Consider the following 19,629-nt stretch of genomic DNA (forward strand, 5'->3'; position numbering starts at 1 on the left):
CATTCCAGCATAACATTCCCATGCAGTCAAGTTCACTTCAACTACTATTCAAGTAGTTTGGTATGTATAAACAGGAGATCTTCTGGCACACTAATCTTGTGCTTATTTCCTCTGGCTTTAGTATGTATGCAGGGAGAATATGATAGAACACAGCAGATGGGTTGGTTTTACTCTCTGTCACACTCTGCTTCTCTCTGAGAGCTGCTGAATGTGGAACCACACTCCAGCTCCAGTTAGGCAGCATATGTAAGCTCTGTTGGGAAAACTAAACAAGGCAATCAATCAATACAGCCCACGAGACATGCTTCGTTCTCTGAAAAAGTCAGACTGAAATACTTCCCAAACTCTTCTGATGTTGGAAATTTAGATTTACTGTATAGGCAGCACAATACATGATGCATAACAAAACGAGAAATGTCAAATCAATACATGGTGAAGGTTTTTTCATGATTTTGTAGCTTTTGAATAATGGGAGCTACCCATATAAGGTCACTAGCACAGGCCCTTAGTTGGTTTGTTGTGAGTGAGCTACACAGTCCCATTCTGCCAGGCTTTGAGAGATTATTTGGCTGCAGAGCTATGTCATCTTCTGCCCTCAAATGCCTTTATGCTCCTTAGAGCACAGCGTAAACTTATCCTTATTTGTCAGATTTGTGGGGGAGGATTTCAAAAACACTGTCACACAGATTTTCAGATGCCAGAGATCAGCTAGAGAAGGTTCACTACTCGTCTGATTAGCTGCAACACTGTTTACTGAAACACTGCGTATGCACATAAATGCAAAAGCACACATGGTAGTTCTCATGCTAAGGAAATATTTAAAATTGGCCTTTAACCCATACAACACAAAACATGATAGTCTTGCGTTCAACATCTAAAACTGAATTTCCAGATTAACTTTTTACATCTATTTGGATGAAACATCTTTACTTTCTTTGGCAGTGATTAGCCTCTAAAAATGTTTGTTGAATTTGTTGAATATTTAATAATTTTCTATTTAAACAGTACAACATACCACAGATTCCTTCAACTATACAATGTTTTTATTTTTGGTTTCTCCTGACCTTCAAACAAGTATGATGAAAGTATCCAGTGGTGTTTATATGTTTCTTTAGAGCTGTCACACACTAACGAACATTCACTGGCCATGAAAAAGCACTTTCTCTGAATATCTCCTAAAGAGGACAAGAAATAGCAACTCACACTTCATTTTTTAACTGTACTACCGTGAACTTTATAGGAGCGGTGTTCCTCACGTATATTTATTGTTGAAGGACAAGTTGCTATTGTTGAACTAAGTTGTTTCAGGTTGGTTATTTGTATTTGTTGTTATGCTCAGTGTAATTATGATGAATATTTAATCTGACAGACCCGAATTGCTCAGCTTTGGAAGACATATTAATAGGAAAGCAGGAAGAATGTTAGTTATGTGTTGGGATGGCACAAGAGTATTATTATGTACATTTCCTGGCCATACACATACCTTATTGGTCCTCACAGGTGTAGGTGTACACCTACAGACTATTGATTATCCTTTCCCATGAACAATATGTGGAAATTGTCCTCCAGCCCTTTATCACTGGTTAGCTTCTGACCACAGACCACAGGACTGAAGATTTCCAGTCTCAACACACACATTAGTGATGTTCAGGTGTTTAAAAAAAATCAGCAATACTGCTCCATGTGATACTCTCTGCCACTACAATGCTAGTGTTATTTTGTTTTTCATACTGATACCCTTTATTTGCTGTCCGCTTTTCACTTCTTCACGTCTGGATATGAGGCTCAGCTCAGTTGATCTTGACCTGCAGTGTCCTCTGATCGTAGGCAGTAGAGACCTGAGACTGCAGAACTTCAAATTTAATCAGAGTCAGCTTTGCCAATAGGGCAGTTCATTAATGTCATTAACTTAAGACTACATCACCAAATGCTGAAAAATTATGCTGCATTGATCGGAAGTAATTATTATTGATCTGAATTAATCTAGTGGAAAAAGTCCAGCCCACAACAACATCACAGATGCTGAGGAAGATTGAATGTTTCAGTATGCTATTAGAGAACTAGAAAAATGTCTTTATATAGTTGGTTTATTCTAGTAAATAATTTGTAGTGTGATTCCAAAGACTGAGAGAGCAGAATTGCTTTACTGAAAATTATATAGCACACAGAATCATGGACTGTCTTTAAAGGGCTACACAATACATTTTACGTTGAGGATAAGAACTGTTTTATAACTTGTTATTTCTATTCTGTGGCATTGTACATGGTCTAGGGGAAAACAAGCAAGTTACAAATTTGTTAAAGCAATTTGTTAGATCTTTGTTTTTGTCTATTCTGTAAAATAAATGCTTTAATGTCTTTGAATTCTTTTAAGGAACATCATTTACGAGCTATACAAAAGCTATACAAAAGTCTGTGTTGATTTTGCTTGTGGGTGCTTCAGACCACTTGTTATCTCAATTGATCTAGAACTCAGTTCATTTCATTTCAAGAACCAGGTCCCACTGTCAGGATATAGAGCTAGGCTGGGACATGGGTAGATATTACATTTATAATTTTAATTGACAAGCAGGGCAGATGTTGACACTGACAGGGAGTGAGAGAACCATGAATCATTTCTAACACAAAGACTGGGCTGAGTACAACACTAGGAGGACCAGTTCACCATGAATAAATTGCAGACAGAGAAATACATTAATAAATCAATTTATTCTACCAGCCGAACAGTCACGGAAGCTTTTACACCTGTTCTGTTGCAAATTCTGTCCACATTACTTTAGAGGACTTCAATTTGCTAAATTACCCTAATCATGTAGTAATTATATAACAATACTGGAGTTTAATTTTAAATTAGAAAAGCTGTACATATAATTTCTCTCTTTTTTTCTTTTTTTTTGAGATATTATAATGTATTCTATAACTTAATTTTCATCTTCATTTTCATGGAAATGTTCAAAACTCATAAAAATGCCCAGCCAATTATGATTCCTGGTGCAGTATTAACTCTTCAGAGTTGTTCTAAAGACTGACAGGCTGAAAATAAGCTCATAATTGAATACCACAGTGGAATATTTCAAGTGAGAGGAGATAATGTCTCTGCTCGGCTTTCGATTATTCACAAGTAAAAATTTGAGTGGGATCAATTATTAATGAACACAAAGAGCATTTTAGAATTTTAGTAGATATTAAAATTTATTACAATGAAACAATAATGGGATGCAATTAGTGCGTTGCAGAAGCAATTTATATTTACAAATGTATTTCTGTCAAGGTCTTTTTCAATTTTGATGAACTCAGTATCTGTGGACTGGTTTTGTGTACTGCATTTGGGCTGTGCATTGCATCAATAAAAAAACAGTTCTTAGTAAGAGTAGATCTGGTTGTGTCAATCCCAGTATTTACAGGAAAGGAAGAGCATTAAAAAAGAAGAAAGAAAATGACTATACTTTTACAGGTATAGTCACAAAGAGAAGTCCAAGGGCATTAATATGGAGTTTGTTCCCCCTTTGCTGCTGTAACCTCCTGAGAAGGTATTCCACTAGATTTTGGATGTTGCTGTGGGGATTTCTGCCCATTATGTGGGGGATTTGTGCCCATTTGTGCCATTTGAGCAGTAGAAAGGTTGGCACTGATATCCAGCAAGAAGACCTGGCACGAAGTTTGCGCATTGCAATAGACTGTAAACCTGGTCACCTAAAATGCTTCCTCAGAGATCTAATGCAACACCACAATGTGAATTTTCTACTGTAATGTATAATATAATGTACATATTATAAACACCTGCACACCTACTCATTCATGCAATTGTCCAATCAGCCAATCATGTGGCAGCAGCACAGAGCATTAAATGCATGCAGATGCAGATCAAGAACTTTATTTCAAGCTCACATCAGAGTGGCACAAAGTTTAACTGACTTTGTGGCATGGTTGTTGGCACTAGATGGGCTGGTTTGCTGTCGAACTGCTGATCTCCTGGGATTTTCACTCACAACAGTCTTTTAGAGTTTACACACAAGAGACAAGCTTCTCAGAATGCACAACATGTCAAACCTTGAGGCAGATGGGTCTCAACAACAGAAGAGCACATTGAATCTCTACTCCTATGAGCCAAGAACAGAAATCTGAGGCGTTAGTGGGCACAGGTTCACCTAAACTGGATGGTTTAAGATGTCTGTTAAAACCTGGCCTGTTGTGATATGCAAATTGTAGCGTCAGAATTTTGCATCAACTGCATGAATCCATGGACCCAATCTGTCTTGGGTCAAGAGTTCAGGCTCGTGGTGGTGGTGTAATGGTTTAGGGAATGTGTTCTTGGCACGCATGGGCTCCTTAATACGAATCAAGCATTGGTTAAATGCCACAGCCTATCTGAGGATCCTACCTAATCCTGTCCTATCATAATCCAATCCAGTACATTTGGAATGTGATAGAACAGGAGATTTGCAGCATGAACGTGGAGCTGACAAATCTGCAGCAATTATATGATGCAATCATGTCAACATGGATCAGAATCTTAAAGCAAATGAGATTTGTTTCCAACACCTTGTGGAATACATGTCAAGAACAATTGAGTCTGTTCTGAGAGCAAAGTGTCATACCTAATATCAGTATGATGTTTCTAATAAAGTGGCCAGTGAGGGTATGTTTCATACAGTTAGACAGTGGTACATGTACATGTGACAGCTCAGTAATGTCTGTGAATTTAATAATAATGTGTGTGTGCGTGTGTGTGAATGTGCCCTCACTGTACCTGTTACCGTTTTTATACTCATTCTCATGTTCAGTCAAGCATCTGACTTTTTCGCACTGTAATAATTTACCTATTCCTGACATTAGACCAGCACATTGCTTACCAAGCTGTTTCTTTTTTAAACAGTGCCTTAAGTGCTGCACGGCTCAGCCATTTTTTTTTTAATTATATAGTATTGTATCTTGTTGTGTTGGAGTCACTTTGTTGGAAAAGGAAATCTTTCTCCAGACAGCCTTGGAACACATTCTTTCTGTGGGTGTGCATTTGTTTTGCAACAATGAGGTTATTAAAGTGGATGCAAATGAATATCCTGAAACACATTTTTAGACGTTTGAGTGCAATCAGTCTATGGTATGAAAAACTGCACGAAAAACACTTCAGTGGGAGTCAAGGTTACAGGGTGGATGGAGACAGTGGAAAAGAATGTCATCTATGTGTTTTTAACTATGTGGTTGCATGCAGTGCGCCACTTCAGGCACTTGTCATACTTCTACATCTGAGCATCAATCATGCTGCAATGTCTACAGGCCACATTAGCATAATAATAATAATAATAATAATAATAGGGGGCTTAGTGGTTAGCACGTTTGCCTCGCAGCTCTGGGGCTCAAATCCTGCCTCCGCCCTGTGACCATGAAGTTCACATGTTCTCCCTGTGCTTTGGGGGCTTCATCTGGGTATTCCAGTTTCCTTCCCCAGTCTAAGGACATGCATTGTAGGCTGATTGGCATTTCCAAATTGTCCATAGTGTGTGAATGTGTGTGTGATTGTGCTCTGCAATGGGTTGCACCCCGACCAGGGTGTCCCCCACCTTGTGCCCCTGGGAAAGGCTCTAGGCTCCCCATGACCCTGTGTAGGATAAGCAGTATGGAAAATGGATGGATGGATAATAATAGTAATAGTAATAATAGTCATAATCATTGTTGTTGTTGTTGTTGTTGTTATTGGTAATGGACAGTGTGACGAGGTGGAGGGAGGGGCCAGGCTGTGAGGACGCTGGACACTGAGTCGTCTAATCAGTGGGAAAGAGTAATAAAGGCATCCCCTTTTCAGGCCCTTCCCTTTTCCGGCGGACGACCCCCTCCTCCCTCACGGGTTTCAGCACCAGTGTAACAACCTCCAAGATGGGCAAGGAGGAGGCAGGAACTGAGTGAACTCCAACATAACTTAATAATAAACAGAACAGAAACCACCAACGCAGTACGAACATAACACACGCATGCATCTCTCTCTCCCTGTCTTCTCCTGCCGCTCCTTTATTTCTCTCTCCCACTGATTAGGCAACTCAGTGCCAGGCGTGCGTCCTCACAGCATGGCCCCTCGTCACAGTCGGTCACATAAAGCCAAGAATGTATCAAACTGATCATATTTTCAAGCCTGTTTATTAAAATATCATTGTCAAGAGTGTCAACTGTTTCACTCAAGTTCATCAGAGTCAAAACAGGGTTAGGGTTAGGGTTATCTAACCACAGATATCCACAAGCAACAAGCAGTATGTCATTTACCACTTTAGCCAGCGCTGATTCTGTACTACGATGCTGCTTTTGGAAGCCGAACAGAAATATCATGCTTGTTACTTTCTTCAAAATTAGAGACATCAAATGCATCAAGATACTTTTTTTTTGTAATGGAGCAGCAAGTTTAAAAAAATCTTTAGAACATGACCCAAGCTGAGTGTTGTATTCATTTTGCTTAATAATGGCTCCCTAATCAGAGAAAGTAATTAGAAATATATTTTTTAATTTATTTATCATTTTTTAGATATATTTTTTTGAAATCCTAACAAATAATTTAGATGGTGTGTAAGCTTTAATAGTTAGATTGAAAAACACAATTTCACAACTTGGGATACATGCTAATTCAATCTTCTTGTAGAGCTGATATTTATTTCCTGGTTATTTATTAGTAAATTATTAGATCTGGAGTTTGATAGCGGATGTGTCATTTGGCTCAGGCTCGGCAAGTCCAGGCAAGATGATCATTAGACTGACACTGTGCCTGTGAAACAAAGCAGCTGTTCAAAATACACAAGCCGAAACAAGCTAGTTTTACTAGTCCCTTATTACATATACATACGTGCATATAAGAAGTGTCACATTTCCCCCAAATAATGTAGTTATTATAGCCTGATAGATCTAAATTCAGAGTGGAATTTCATTATTTCATATATATATATATATATATATATATATATATATATATATATATATATATATACAACAATCATTTTAATTCTTAGTTGATTGATTGTGCCTCTGTGTGCATTTGTAGTCCTGTATATTTTCAAATGGAATTATAAAAGAAGATGGAGGATGGGGCTTTGACATTTTTATCGTGTTTGTACTGTTGAACAGGATCCAAGTAATTAACCAAATAAATCTTGTAGTCAGTTTACACTGCTGGCAATTTGAACAGCTCCGTGCCTATTGATCTCTGGTCCCTGCCTGGCTCAGCATCATTGACTAAGAGTGAGTGAAATTGAGATATCATGTGTTTATATTCCTCTAGAATAAAGACTCGATAGGATACCATATCTTTGGCTGGGGTGCTCATTATGGCATGATTGCAAACGAGATAAAAAACTTTTAGAAACAAACAGTTTGATGTCCTGTTACTTGAGAATGTCACATTGTTATCGTAACCTTCAGGGCGGCAGAGGATTTACACTGCACATTAACCTGCGCTGAGGGATGCAGTCCAGCTCAGCACACATATCAATACTTTATACAGAGTATGTTTATTCCTTTAAGTTATTGCATTCTGATTTCTAGCTAGCAATTTGTACTCACCAGCTTTTCTGTTTGCACTACAAGTCCTACTATCAGCTTCACACCCCTAAATTTCAGTCTGAGCATCCCGGTCAATTTAAAGGGTCGATACACGGACAGTGATACATGGCAAGCAGGTCCCTACAGCATAAAGGAATAATTAAGAAAAAGCAAGCTCTCCAGAAAGACATCTCTAGGCATATACATCTTTCAGCAGTCATTTCATTATTTTCCATTATTTGCCCTGTGCTAGGACAGTGGGTAGTGGTCATGCATCCCTGTATACACACCTATAAAGGTCTAGCTATCTTAATATCAATATAAATTCCTTAAGAAATTTTAATATTGATAGAATTGTTTCACCTGTGTAAACACAATATTTGTGAGGTGACTCGATTAGTATGGAAGGTTAGAAAGTTTAAAGTTAAATCGAGGTTTTAAGGTTTAATTTTCATACCATTTAATATTTATTAATAATTTCTTGTTGAAGGGCATACTGAAAAATTTTTTTTAACAGTTTAACAGATGGTAAAATACAGTTCCTTCAAACTTTCAAAAAAATAAATAAAAATCAGCCAGAGCACAGGAGTTCAGCCAGATATGGAGAAAAGTCTTCTTTGATCATGTGTTTCTGTCACTAAGGGCCAGTTAATGAAGAACGGAAGAATATAAAACATTTACAATTCAGCTAGACCAACATGCCCTCATTCCCCGTAAATCTGCATCTTTTTTTATCTGAAAGTTCAGTATTCAGTAATTTCCACTGCAAGATTCTGAGAAACCTTTTCTACTTCCTGTTCTCTCTCAGCTATGAGGTATTTATAATCGCTAGTTTTATCACAAACTCTACTGTCGCTTTAGGTGTGCCTGATGTGTGTCTTTACATGAAAATACAGATTTCATAAATCGTATTCTTTAATTAATATTTATTGATATTTATTCTTCCATTGTTGTGTAATAGGTAGTTCTTAATTGTTATCAATCAAATGAGACATATTTCAGTTATATTCAGTATATGTACAGTACTTATGGCCAAGTTATTACTTCAGTAAATTTCTCACTATTATGATGTTTGATTACAGTAATAGGTCCCTGGTGGTCTAGCATCTAAGGATCCCGCTCTCTCATTGCAGCGGCCCGGGTTTGATTCCCGGGCAGGGAACCAACCCAGCCGCTGGGAGTGTAATCCCAGTGTTGGTCTCAAGCCTGGATAAAGTGGGAGGGTTTTGTCAGGAAGGACATCCAGCGAAAAACCTGTGCCAAATCAAACATGTGGACCAATGATCTCCTGTGGTGACCCTTAATGCAAGCAGCTGAAAGAACAACAACATTGAATATAATAAGAAGATTTTTAAAATAAGAAAATTCCAATGAATCAGTAGTGATAAAAAGAATCTTTTCCATCTAAGATTAACGGCTCATTGTATGGTCTATGCTGTCAAAGCCCCGTAGTTTAATTAAGCAATATCACATGAGCAAGAGTGCTGGTGTAGTGAATATTGCTTACAGCCGAATCACAGCTGATAGTTACTACAACAGCACAACTGCAAGTGTGATATTGCTTTAATACAAGAGTTTTATAAACAAGAAATGAATATTGAGTAACTGACATTTCAGACACAATATGGCCAAATATTTTGTTTATTTTGGCTCTGCTTAATTACATAGATCCTGAAGAAACCCCAGATGGAAAGCAGTGTGTTGCTGCTCTTTGGACCCACATTTATTTGTACATTCCCCTTAAAGGTGCTTCTGGTGCAATTGGCTTCCCTTCTTCCTTTTCATATTTATCTCACGAGCTTCCATATTATCAGTCAAAAGCTATATTCATGAAAACTGTATCATTTGCCACGTCCGCTGATGATGTCGCTAACTCAACTGTAGTAATGGTTTCACTGTAATGAACTTTCGCTAGAAGTGACATTTTTGTGCAAATGAACCAGTGCTGTTATACTAAATATCAGCACTCTTGGAATGCCACTCATCCAATCAAATTAGTGGACTGGAACTAACTGCTGTGTAATAAAAGAATAATTTGTGCACAGATGGGATCCCAGTCCATTGTAGTGCATGCATTTTCCATACACACACTGTAATGGGCTAGCATGCCATCCATGGTGAACCAGTGTTAACCTCTCCAGTGAATGAGTGAATGAATGAATTTGATTTTAAAAACATGCATGCATATGAACATCCATAACATTCCTTATCCTTTAGCCTTTTGACTAACCCACTCTCTCATCTACATTCCATAAGAATGAATCCCATTGCTATTCCATAAATGTCAAGCTCAGGAGATGAGATGGGTGGGTGTTGGCATTAACCTGTTAATCTGCTGTATCCCTGTTGTTCTGCTAGCTGCCCAAGGTCTGTTGGAAAAAGTTCAGTCATGCACCCTGTGTTGGGCAATTTAGTATTTCCAGCCTGAGCCCAAAAGCTGTCTAGCTACTCTTTAAAAAAAAGTCATAGAATAAAAAGGCTTCAAGGAAAGTGAGGTAGTGAATAAATCAGTCTGACTGAGGAGATAACTAAAAATAAGTATAATTTAATAATATTTTTAATTTCATACGCTATTCATATTAATTAAAAACGCCCCTGTTGGAAACTTCAGACTGATAATAACACAACTGCACCTAGTTATTGTGCAAAAGGTTGACTGTTTATGGAAATTATGATGACGTGAATTGCAAGTGTAAAAAAAAAGTGTAACATGATATAGTTGTGTGTTGGAGGTGTTAGGGCACAGTACTAACATCCAGGGTGTTAGTGTGCAATCCTACAGATACCAGGGGCTTAAGTGCAGATTAGAGCAGACTGATAACACTGATGCATGATATAGAAAATGCCAGACCACACTCCTCTCTCGAACTTCTTTCAGTATATGCAGTAAAAAAAACTCTAGGATTATTCTATCAGTCTACAGTCAGTGTTTTTTCTGTGCTATGTTAAGATAAGATAAATTGTATTAATCCCAAAAAGGAAATTGTTCCATTATAGCAATGTGTTGTTATGCCTATGTCTGTAGCTCCTTTAACTACAATTCCCATGATCTTCAGCCTACAACCTCATCACATGACCTCTAGTCAGTTTCCTCTCCCTGTTCCTAGTCACCTGATTATTAATGACACACATCTGTTTGCAATCAGACTACTCCCTTTAAATAACCCTGACTAACAAGCTCAATTTTTCCTGCTTCTGGCACTGTGTCCGTGACAATTCCTTTGTTCTCTCTGTTTTGATTAGTATTTTGACTACAGCCTTCTTCATGTTTGCTGATTTAGTCCTGTCTAGTTTCCCTACCTCACAGTGCTGAGTATTGCCTAGCCTTTTAGTGGGCTTATTTAAAACAAAATAATAAAAACCTGAACTTGCATGTCCACTTCATGAAAAGAAAGAGCAAAATAGTCAACAGGAAATAAATACAAGGTTTTAAAAAAAAAAGTAATCACAAACAAAAAAGTAGATTATTACAACTAACTGGAAAAAAATGCACTGACATTCTGCCTGCTGGTATTAAATATACAGAATTACAAATTGAAACAGTGGATAGATGTTTATATTAGCGCCGTAGGTTAATAACAGGGCTCATCCAAGTGCCTCTGCATAACAATTGTCAGAAGAAAAGTTTTAAAACTACTCTTCTTTGTGATGCAGACTTTCACCTCAGCTTTTGTTCTTTTCTCTTTTGTAGAAACTCCATTTTAGTCTGTGTTGTTTTGGCACGCCTAATTTACATTTACTTTTACAGCTACTGGCAGATGTTCTTATCCAATGTGACCTTACATAGTATTTAGTTCCTGTGTGTAGTCAGTCAACAGCATAGTCACATAACTGCAATTTTAAAAGGATTTGTAATTCATGAGTTGTGATTTGTAAGTTGGGAAAGTCAACACTTTTCATAATTTGACAGACCAAGGGTAAGGATAGTGTTCATGTCTTCATTCAGCCTTATACCAGGATTTCAAGAATAAACACACTATATTCATACTGATGCAAGTATGATTTACTGATTAACACTAGTGTGTTGCTATTTTGGTTAGGGACAAGCCCGTTTTTTTTTTTTCACGTTAGCATACTGTTGCTATTTCCATGGTCAAAAATGAATGGATGGAGCAGTGCACAAGGAAGCGTGACATTAAAAAATTGCCTACCAATTAGGTTAAAAAATGCAAGACTCCCTCTTAGTGCAGAAGCAGGGACAAACAAGTCTTCAGGTGCAGCCTTGCCCCATTTCTTACAACTTAGTTTCATGGATTTTAACTATTTATATCACCCTAAATAGGCCCTAAAACTAAATATACTCCTGCTCACCTTAAGTAACTGCTTATCCTGGTCAGGGTCAGGGTGGATCCAGAAATTATCCTGGGAACACTTGGCATGAGGCAGGAATACACTCTGGATGGGATGCCAGTCACACACACATTTACACACTCATTCACATTTGGGGCTATTTATCTTAGCCAATCTAAATACCGGTATGTGTTTATGTTCTAAGTTGTAAATATCAGGAAACGAAAGCTGAAATTCTGATCTTTCGTCTCATATTCATCTTCTGATCGCAAACTCAAATGTCTTCAATGTAAAGCAAAAACAAAAGAATTGGCCTTGCGGTTCCAATATTTTTTGGAGGGGACTGTATATGTATAGAGTTATTGAAAAACAGATGTGGCAGAGGTTGCATTCTGCAACGAAAATAATTTTCAAGCAATTAAACATGCATTTGCTTGTAATGTGATCAGAATACTCATGAGCATTTCAGTGATTAAACACAAAATGAGATTTTGACATTTATCATATAGTAATTCTTATAACTTTCTTAAAAGCTAGTGTAGACTTCAGAATACAGCCTGAATCCTGTACATATTATAGTGTTATATAGTATATTGTAGCGGCACATCATGTGGGATCAGTATGTTCTTTGTGTGTGTGTGTGAGTGCAGCGTGTGGCTTATGTGTAATTCTATCTATACGTTCTGCATGTTTTCTTTTTAAGGTCTTTTGATTGCTGTATTAGTTTGATATCTGTATATTTAACCCATTGCATTATCGTGGATTTTGTCTTTATTACATTCTCACTAAAATATCAACAGGAAATCTGGTCAGAGAGAAAACAGAACAATACTGCATATTTTTCTGGAAGTCCTGTCAGTCAGCTAGTTATTGCTACCACTAAACATTGATATAAATCAGTAAAATCTATTCCTGCGTCATTAGAAAAGCGCCACTGTGCTGCACTACACACTCAGTCAACATTTAGACCTCTTGTACGCTTCCTGTAACCAGTGATGAACAAATGCGCTTTGCCACTAGTACTCATTATCTGATCTGTTGTCAAGTTTCTTTCTCCTCTGCTGAATATGTAAATGACTCATTATTCTGACTACAAAACTACTGATTAGTGAGGCAGTTTTCCTCTCTGACACTTTATTAGATGTTAACACCATTCACGCCTGGCTTGTAACTTTTCTCATTTCACTTTTTAAAGGTGACGTGAACATATGTGTTGTGTATTTCACACAGACTAATTAATTCTTAGAGTTCTAATGATGAAGGAAATAAAAAAGCAGCCATGGTCAGGCTCTCTTGACTTGATACAGAACGCTGACACCGTATGATGGTTTTGTTTAGACAGCTCTTGAAAAAAATGATGCTGTCAATCATTACATTGGTAAATGAATGGTCTGTTCCCAAAAGCTAGCTTTTGTTCAGCAAACATGATTTATCCTTCAAATGAATTGAACAATTAAAGGCATTTCATCATTTCCTCAATTTATTTTCTCTATTAAAGAATGTGACTATTATTTTACCGTATTAATTAAACAATTAACCCTTATTTGGTGTCATCTTGTGCAAATAACAAAGCACTGCAATATACAGTTCAATATACAGGATCTATCCTCACTTAGCACTGGTTATAGCAACACACAATCATATATTAAAGTTAGCTATGCAAAAGTTCAGGTATGGATATTTTAACAATATGGTTGATTTCCATTCTTTCTGAGAATGAGTTCACTTTGGATTTTTAAGCCAGTTAATGAAATATGGAATATTTATGATCTATAAACAAGAGCATCTCAGCTCTCATAGCTCAGATGAATTTTATTGTTCTGTAATGCATCTGGATATTTGCATGTATCAATATAATATCTATTGAATAATCAAGTCTTACATTTCATCTTTTTTTAGCTTTACTAGAATAAACTGGAAGAAAGTGAATTTTAATGTGATGAAAGAAAAACGAAGATTCACGCAAGGGATGGAATGCCATGTACTCTTTCGATTTTAGTTTATTAACTGTGTACATTGTTATATTTTTTAACTTTATCGTAATGTAGTGATTTTGTTAATGTATAAATGGCTCCTACAGGCTTAATTATGGTCTTTCATTTAAAAGATAGAAATATGTGAGGTTTTATCACTACCCAAAGTTATAATAATAATAATAATAATAACAATAATAATTAAATAAAAGTTGTTATATTAAAACTGGAGGAAAAAACTGTAATAATTCTGGTGTGAATCTGATTGTGTTTTTCAGAAAGATGCCGATTATTTCCCTCTCTATCTCTCTTTTTTTTCTCATTTCTCTGTTGGCAAGCCTCCTAGAAGTCAGATTTATAAAGCATAGGCATGTCAGAACTTCCCCATTTCTCCTTTATTGCTTATTTTCTCCTCTTTTTATGATGTCCTGTCAAAATTTTAATAATAGTTTAGCATTTATTGGTTAAAGTGTTTCTGAAATGTTCCAAGCTAACAATGTTGTGTCGTAACCACCTGCCACTGGAATATGATCTTGTAACACACAAAAATGGACAGAAAATTATTTTGAGACTGGTAATTGATTGTACACACCTTCAGGACAGGTGAGAATTTCTGCAAGTTTGTTTCTGTGTGTCTGTGTGTCTGTGTGTGTGGTAGATGTGTGACACTAATTTCATTGGACATTGGCATGTTGTCACTACACAGCTGTAATTACATGCTATTTTGTCATTTTGGGAACATTTGAAGTTTGCTACAGCAGATGAATATAACAACTCAGTGAACCAATGTGAAAAGCTGTTGTCAACCCTGTCAAAGTGCAGCAATAATCAGCTGTCTAATTTCTGCCCAGATGCTGAAAATAGAAAATTTCCTGGATTTTGCAGTAGAAAGTCAGGCAACATTTTCAATCAAAGTTTACATTCATAGCAGTAGGCTTCAATTAAATTGTCTTAAAGCTTAAAGCTGCAAAATTTGGGAATTTATGGGTTAGAAATCCTCTCTGGTAAATGCTATTGCAAGCTACAGTACTCATAGAAGATCATTTCATAACATAAGCGTTGTTGTATCACTCTTTCTGAAAGCTGCAAATGACAGGTCAATATACATTAAATGATTATTCAGTCCCAAATCACGTACTACCCACTCAATCGTAAACAGGAATGACATGATTGGTGTACTGGCAGTATTTATTGGTAGAATGTGGTTTGGGATGTGAACCTATAATATTTACAAATTCCCACCAAGTTGGACTTAAGAATGAACTATCATCATTCTCAGACTAAAACACTGGAAAATAATCTTTTAAATGTTAATAGATGATATAGATAGATATATAATAGATGATAGCGTCTGCTAAATGAATAAATGTTACTGTATTAATTTGTAATTTCAGCAGTGCCCTGGCCTCTGTGCTAGCACTACAGTGAGATTTGAAGAGAAATGGATGGAGAGTGACGCAAAATGTATTGAGATGAAATTATTGGTGTTTATTATTAGTGCGTCTTTCTATGTTCGATAAGGAGGATCAGTGTGAATTATGAAAGTTATCCAGTGCCGTCCAATGATGTTTGTATACGCAGCTGTATATGACAAATTATACAAACGATTTGAAACAAAGCATGTTTAATTTATATTCTTTCTTATAGAGCATGTTAGAGTTAGTTTACTCCTATGTCTTATTTAATTCATTAACTAACAAACATACTAACGTACTTAAGGTGGTTGTTATTCACGCATGAATTCATAAGACACACGTCGTAGTTAAGGTTCGCTCTCCATTAGTTCATGATTAGTACACGCCTTAACTCATCATTCGTTCATATTTAAGTAAGTATTAATTCAGGTATTAGTGCTTGATTATTTGTGTACTGTTATTGTAAAGTGTTACCGAAAAACGAAAATGCAAAAACAAGTAAAACATTTTGTACCATTCTTTACTTAGTGTACTGCTTCCTCCCTCTCAGATAACACCCACTCATATTTAGTGAAACAGTGACAGCACACCGGAAGCTTTCTGCATCCTATCTCTGAAGTGCTCCTTTCAGCCCTCTTTCACAAATGTGCTCCCTTGTCTGCCTGAGTTTGTTAAACTCGTCAAAATGTCAAGCTTGTAGTGCACTGAAATTTACAATTCAGCATCAACTCAGAATATAAATGAATGTTATCCACATGCACAGCAAAGTAAATTGAGCGTACACAACTCTGGGAATAAGGTTAAGGGGTAAGACTCGATCTACTTTAATATGCAGCAATATACAAGTCTCAAAATAAATGAGCGCAGGATGGAATACAGTCAAATGTGAGGCTCCTGATTTTTCATTTCATTTCATTTCATTCAATTGATAGAATAGGATGCTTGGTGTATTATTAAATACATTACCTGACACTGTTTACTGCTCCTGTCTAGTTAGTACAGGAAAGTCAAATATTGTGTCTGTGGATTGATGATCATTCCCCTTTTACATATGAGGCAGAGATTGTAAGAAAAGAATAACAGAAATCCACGGAAGGCCTTTAAAATAGCACCGAAATTCAGTATCTTCTGTAAAAATGAGAAGAAAGAAGGCAATAGATAGAATATCTGCATTCTTTTCTACCTAACTCTGTGTTCAGTCCATGATGCTTAGTTATCAGTGGTTGTGCTTTGCCTCTAATGCCATACCTCGTTTAAAATAATCCCCTCATGACCACCTTATTATTTCAGCACAGACGTGCAAGAAACTTATCTCGGCTTTAACCTTGCAGGGATAGCAATACTATTTTCAGGAAGATGAATGCATAATGAAAGTGAGATATTATATCATTAGATAGTGCTCAAGTTCATACATCATTTCAGGAAGTTTTAGGAATGAAGTTTTATATGCAAGTTGTTTGACAGAGTTTTGTGGTGGTAGAAACAGAGCGGTGCCGAGTTTAACATTTTTAAGCACCTCTGGTGGTTAAAAAAGGTTGGGATCTAAAGCTGTTAGCATGTCTATAACATACACTGACGTATTTTGCTTGAGATGGATTCATTGCATTATCTAAGTGCTCATTTGAATAGGACCGTATTACAGCGTAGAGGTTAGTGTCAACACAGCCACATATTGACAGAGCAAAGCATCCTTTAAGTGAGGTGGAGGAGAATGCCTCAGGGTGTAAGGCTTTCTAAAACAGAGGCAGTCTCCAAGGCATTCTTGCAATGTGCAGTAAGAACACAGTAATTATCTGATGAACCAGAGATTGCTTTCATTTATTTATTTATTTCACAGCAATTTCCCCAACTGAAATCGTGACAGCTTAATAATGGGATACTTCCAGCAGATCAGCCTACAGAGCACAGCGTGTCATATGCCGAGGATGCAAGAACCTTTAATGTGAATCAGTCATTTTAATTGAGTCACAGTGCAAGTTGGAGATATGTGGAACAGCATGTACTTAATACATTAGCCATTTTTTTTGTTTTTTTTGAATGTTTTTATAATTACATGACAGTTATGACAAAGTCACCTGAATGGAAAGGATCCTCGGTCTGCATTTTAAGGTAGAACCCCGTGTACAGTTCTGTAGATTTGTGTATGTGCCTAGTCTCCAGGACTGGATATAAAGACCCTTTAAGAGACAAATGACATCTTTGACTTTCTGGGGCCAGAAGAGACTCATGCAAAAATGGGAGAACAGGTAAAACTCAAACAGCAACCTGAGTTCTGGATCAAACCAGTGAACCTGGAGCTGCGAGACAGCAACACTACCCACTGTGCCATAAATAAACATGAGAAGGAATTATTTGTTGAACCAGCAGTTCACATCAGATAAAGCACATTTATGGAATGAACAGACAGTAGACTAAAATACAAAACAGACTTAGATACCACCTGATAATATATTACTAGTAATTTACAATTTACACAAAGTAATTAGATTACATAAAGGAACACAGAGTTAGGCTTGTTTAATACAGAAACACATTCAAAGCATATGTTATCAATGGCAAAATTATTATTATTATTATTATTATTTTTAAACTCACTTTGAAATTGGGAAGTCAGAACTCAGAATGACGTCATTTTCGACCTCCATGCATTCAAACTATAAAAGTGGGGGAAAAAACATAGACAGTGTTTGTCTTTTGTTATCAGCCAGTTAACTGTGATGTATATTTTCCTCCTAAATTCAGCAAACTCTACAATGTTATAGATTTAACAAGCGAATAAGTCTTTATTTTGATTGCCCAAAAGCAAATACTTGTACATACATCATACCTTATTTAAAAGGAAGAAGTGGCTGCAAACAGCCATGTTGATTTGATGTCACTGCCTGAACTCAGAGGAACTCGTAGTTGAGAAGACTACCGCAAGTTCCCCAGTAGGAATTTCAATCGAGTTGAGGAGGCGTTTTTTTGTTTGTTTTTTTTTTTTTGGCTTTTCCTAGTCTGAGGTTGGGAATTATAAGCTATGACCTGTAGTCAACACAGCATTAAGATTTCACAGGAGGCTTGGCTTACAACTAAATCATTATGAATAATAAACATATCACTCGATTAATTAATTCCCTCTGTATTTTCAATTTCCCATTAGAGGCTGGAAGAATGCATTTTCCATGCATCTATTTTTTCATTCATTTGAATGAATGAAAATGTCATTAAAATAAATAATTAACATCGAAACTGTATAGTGATAAATTTCACTTTTCCAATGTTTTTGATTATCATAAAGAGTACAGGCTGTCCCAAAACTCTCCATACATACTGTATAGGGGAAATTAACACTTTATTAGCAAAATACCTTACATAATTTTTCATGCCTAGTTTATATTATATATATTTTTTTCAGATAGCCTTTAAGAATGGCTTTGACAAAAGAAGACGTACTGCAATTATTCTCATGGCTGGATTGGGAACAGGAAACACAGCAAGCACATCACACACGACACTGTCGCCAACCTGGGAGCCGAAACTGGGAGAGACGACTGTGTGTGTGTTTACAAAGAAATGGCAATCATGTATAGGATATTTTGTAAATACAACAAAAGGATACATTTTCCCTTATGTTCAATTCAATTCAATTCAAATTTATTTGTATAGTGCTTTTAACAATGGACATTGTCACAAAGCAGCTTTACAGAAATAAATGGATTCACAAAAAATCTATTGTAAATATGTGAATTTATCCCTCATGAGCAAGCCAGAGGCGACGGTGGTGAGGAAAAACTCCCTGAGACAATATGAGGAAGAAACCTTGAGAGGAACCGGGCTCAAAAGGGAACTCATCCTCACCTGGGTGCAACAGATAGTGCGATTATAAATAAATCCCTTCTATTATTGTGTACTATATGGACAAATAGTGCAATTGTGCAACCAGTAAATTCATCACAGTTTTTGCAAGAAGTCCGGTTTGTTAAAATCTATCCACTGTCCACTGATGGAGTCCTGAGTACGAAGCTGCTCGTGGCAACTGCAGCCCCAAGCCATTACAGTACATCTAGCCATATATGATCCCCAAGCCATCTCCATAGCTCCCAGGTGGCACCATCCCCAGCAATCCAAACAGTTTTTCAGGCCATCCATATGGGGCCCCAGCAGCAGCGAGCGAACTCAACTGATGAGAACTCCAACCAGAAGTAGGGCATCAGGATGGGTCAGGCAGTGAGGAGGAGCAGAAGGGGTCAGGATCACTGGTATCTCAGAAGTAGCATGTGTAGAGATGGAGAGAGAGGGAGAGATTGTTAGGTGAGCTTTTGTCCTCTAATGGTTAATCACGATGTACTTTGTGTGCAGAGAGCAAGCAGGGACTCTGGCAGGACTAGCTATGACAGCATAACTAAAAGGGAGAGCCAGAAGCTAACACAGACATGAGGGAGTCCTGGGAC

The sequence above is a fragment of the Pangasianodon hypophthalmus genome, chromosome 1 (assembly GCF_027358585.1).
Source record: "Pangasianodon hypophthalmus isolate fPanHyp1 chromosome 1, fPanHyp1.pri, whole genome shotgun sequence".
NCBI lineage: Eukaryota > Metazoa > Chordata > Actinopteri > Siluriformes > Pangasiidae > Pangasianodon > Pangasianodon hypophthalmus.